We start from the raw sequence: 4,314 nt of genomic DNA, 5'->3' as shown, positions 1-4,314 counted from the left end.
GATCCTACCACAGGACGCGACTCACTATGTTTCCTCGACGCATACTCCGGATACCATCAAATCAAAATAAAGGAGTCCAATCAAGCCACAACGGCATTCATTACCCCATATGGGCCTTTCTGCTTCAACATTATGCCCTTCGGGCTCAAAAACGCTGGTGCCACCTACCAACGCATGATTCAAACTTGCCTTGAGAAACAAATCGGCAAGACAGTTGAAGCATATGTGGATGACGTAGTCATCAAGACTAGGCACGTCGAGTCACTAATAGACGATCTGCGTCTCACATTCGACAACCTCCATACATATGACATCAAGCTCAATCCAGAAAAGTGTGTTTTCGGCGTTCCCGCTGGAAAGCTGCTGGGCTTCATCATTTCCAATAGAGGAATTGAGGCCAATCCAGCCAAAATCCGGGCTTTGTCACAATTGGCTATACCAACAGACCTTAAACAGGTCCAGAAACTAGCCAGATGCGTGGCAGCTTTAAGCCGCTTTATCTCCAGATTAGGAGAAAAAAGCATTGCCACTGTATCGCCTTCTCCGACGCACCAACCACTTCGAGTGGACGGACGCGGCAACGGCCGGACTGGAAGAAATAAAGGCTCTTTTAGCGAGTAACCCAATCCTGGCCGCGCTGAGCGTCGGTGAACCAATGTTATTATACATCTCCGCAACACACCAGGTGGTGAGCGCGGTGCTCGTCGTTGTACGAGAAGCGGACGGACACAAATTCCCACTCCAGAAACCAGTAGACTACGTATCCACCGTCTTCACACCATGCAAATCTCGGTACCCTCGTTACCAAAAGATAGCATATGCGGTCTTCATGGCATCCCGGAAGCTACGACACTACTTCCAAGAGTGCTCTATCACGGTGGCTTCCGAAGTTCCACTCAATGACATAATAAACAACCGCGACGCTACGGGTCGGATTGCCAAGTGGGCCATTGAGCTCTTGCCATTTGATATAACATACAAACCACGCCGGGCCATTAAATCCCAAGTATTGGCCGACTTCGTCGTCGAATGGGCAGAGGCCGAACTCCCTAAAGAGTACGGCACATATTCCAACTGGATCATGTACTTCGATGGCTCTAAAATGCTGGCCGGTTTAGGAGCAGGCGTCGTTTTAACGTCCCCCAATAGAGACACAGTCCAGTACATACTCCAAATATTGTACACAGACTCCAACAACGCAGCCGAATACGAGGCCTTATTGCACGGTCTTCGGATGGCCACCTCCATGGGTATACAACGCCTAGAGGTGCGCGGGGACTCAAATCTCGCAATATCCTAGATAAATGGAGACTTCGACGCCAAAGATCCGAAGATGGCGGCCTATCGTAACGCCGTACTCAAAATATCAGCTCGGTTCGAGGGACTCAAGTTTCATCATGTGGCTCGAGAAAGCAATCAAGCAGCGGACGTCCTTGCTCGCATGGGCACCAAGCGCGATCCCGTCCCGCCTAACATCTTTTTGGAAAGGCTCTTCAAGCCATCCGTGGTGTGGCAGGATGAGAGCGGCAACACTAGTCCGGATCCGATGACACCCCCAGATTCCAAACACAATATTGATATCATCGGGGGCTCAGCCACCGAGATAACACCATCGGCCCATCTAATAATGGCAGTAATTGCCCCATGGACCGAGACCTTCTTCGCCTACCTTAATAGGCGAGAGCTCCCTGAGGACCAGAATGAGGCTCGCTGCATCGTTCGGCGCTCGAAAGCCTACAAGGTCCATGATGGAGAGCTCTACAAGAAAAGTGCTACCGGAGTCCTTCAAAGGTGTATCTCCGGAGAAGAGGGACGACAGCTCCTGGCCGAAATCCATGCTGGCCTCGGCGGTCACCACGCCGCAGCTCGGGCCCTTGTAAGTAAGGCTTTCCGTACAGGTCTCTTTTGGCCGACGGCCCGAGCAGATGCACAAGACCTGGTCCAACGTTGTGTCGGATGCCAGCTTTTCGCCAATCAAAGCCATATGCCGCCTACTCCTCTACAAATAATCCCCATTACTTGGCCTTTTGCGGTCTGGGGCCTTGATATGGTCGGACCCCTTAAAGGAGGATCCACAATAAAAAATATCTGCTAGTCATGGTAGATAAATTCACCAAATGGATAGAGGCCAAACCAGTGAAAACGGCCGAAGCTGGACCTGTGATAGACTTTATATCCGGTGTCATGCACCGTTATGATGTCCCACACAACATCATCACCGATAATGGCTCCGATTTCACAGTCGATGAAGTGAAATCCTGGTGTGCTAAATTGGGCATTAAGCTCGATTATGCCTCGGTCTATCATCCACAAACAAACGGCCAAGTCGAACGAGCTAATGGTCTTATTATGAGCAGCATTAAGCCCAGACCAGTGCGGTCGTTGAAAGAATCAGACACGCACTGGGTTGAGGAGCTCGACTCCGTACTCTGGGGGCTGTGGCCCACGCCCAATCGCACTACCAGATACACACCATTCTTCATGGTGTACGGCGCAGAGGCCGTTTTGCCCTGCGACATTATTCATGACTCACCTCGAGTGCGCATGTATGAAGAGAGAGAAGCCGAGTTGGATCGGCAGGACATCCTAGATGCCTTGGAGGGGGAGCGTGACATTGCAAAAGTCCGATCTGCATTCTATCAACAACAGGCTTGCAGATATCAAAGCAGAGAGGTGCGGGCCAAGACTTATAATGTTGGTGAACTCGTTCTACGCTTGCCAGAAAAGAAAAAGGACAAACTCAAGCCCAAGTGGGAGGGTCCCTTTATCATAGATGAAGTTCTCACTGGAGGAGCATACCGCCTACGTGATGCATCGGACAATCGCCTAGAGCCGAACCCGTGGAACGCCGCTAGACTCCGAAGATTCTACGCCTAGAGCCGAACCCTTTGTTCGTTTTCTTCTCCCTTTGTCTCCGTTTTTCCTCTCTTCGGTTTTTTTAGCTTTAAGCTCTTGTGCGGCTGAACCGCGCACACATGACGTACACATCTTTAAATGTATACGCCCATAATGCCGGGGGGCTTCTTTACAGAAACTTATTATTATCTTCCGAGCATCAAGCTCCACACATATGTGTCTTTACCTCATATGTACCTTTTCTTCGCCATTATATGCACCGTTATGACTTAAGTTTTGGCCAAGCTGGGTTGCCTGGCTCCTGTGCTTATGCCGTACGTCCCCGTTTGTTCGGCTAGGGCATAAAGGGAGCACCTCTGCGATTGTTACAGCCGGGTCATCCGGACGTGTACCTCAGACTGGGTGAAGCCGAAAGCTAGCGTTCTTAAGGGAATATTCGGTCGGCGGACTAAAGATGTTTTATATTCATTACACTATGAACCCCCGGATGTTACGTATACTGTGACTTCTCGATCACAGTTCGGACGTGCATACCAACGCATGTTCACCTAGGGAAAGGAACCCTTAACGGAACTATTCTCCCTGGAAGATGTTACTTACATTCAACATGTAATATAACATAGCTAGCCGGATACAACTTGTCTGTTCAAGCAACTATGACCCCTACGCCTGGTTTCCACGCATACCCCGGTCTATATTACCGTTTCAGTATTCGGAAACACTCCGAGCCTTCGGGTCCAGAGGTCGAAGCGAAAAGGTCTGCCATGACAATCGTTTTACAATCCGGCTAGGGACAAATTTGTCAATTGAAGTACATAGTCACTTGGACTCAAAAACTTCTTCCTCTATGCCATCTAACAGGCTATCTAGCTTACAATCCTGTTGGGAATACTTGGCAGCTATCTTTACCTGGTCATATACCAGAATAACCGGAATTTCTTTTCCATCTGACCCCAACGGTCCGACCCGGGCCATATGATTCGGATCAAGCTTGGTGTACCGTATTTTTACCATGGCCCAAGCCTCTCGCACACCTTCTTGGCAGGCCGATATATTCCATAGTCGGAAGCGCCGCCGAGCTCCTTGGAATAACTTTACAAGCTCCTCCATGCTTCCTGGAGGAGAGGCGGATGACCACAAAGCTTTGGCAACGCTCCGCATTGCTTGCCAAGCTCGTTCGTGCAGTTGGGACAGCTCTTGCAGCAGGCCGCCTTGAGAGCCGAACATTTCCTCTTCGGGACGGCCAGTCAGCATACCTGCAGACATAAATCTGTTAGATCATTGCTTCGCTGAAATATACGGAGGGGAGTTCAAAAGCATACTGAATATGCTGCCTCGTAGCCTCCTATTCTCCTTTACGACGTCAATCAGCTGAGCTCGTACGTCTTTTAGCTCTTCGCCTAGTAGGGTGTTGGAATCTTGCAGCTTGTTTTTATCATCTCTGACTCGTGTCAGCAC

This window comes from Triticum aestivum, chromosome 4D (assembly GCF_018294505.1).
Source record: "Triticum aestivum cultivar Chinese Spring chromosome 4D, IWGSC CS RefSeq v2.1, whole genome shotgun sequence".
Classification (NCBI taxonomy): domain Eukaryota; kingdom Viridiplantae; phylum Streptophyta; class Magnoliopsida; order Poales; family Poaceae; genus Triticum; species Triticum aestivum.
This window is presented reverse-complemented; position numbering follows the sequence as displayed.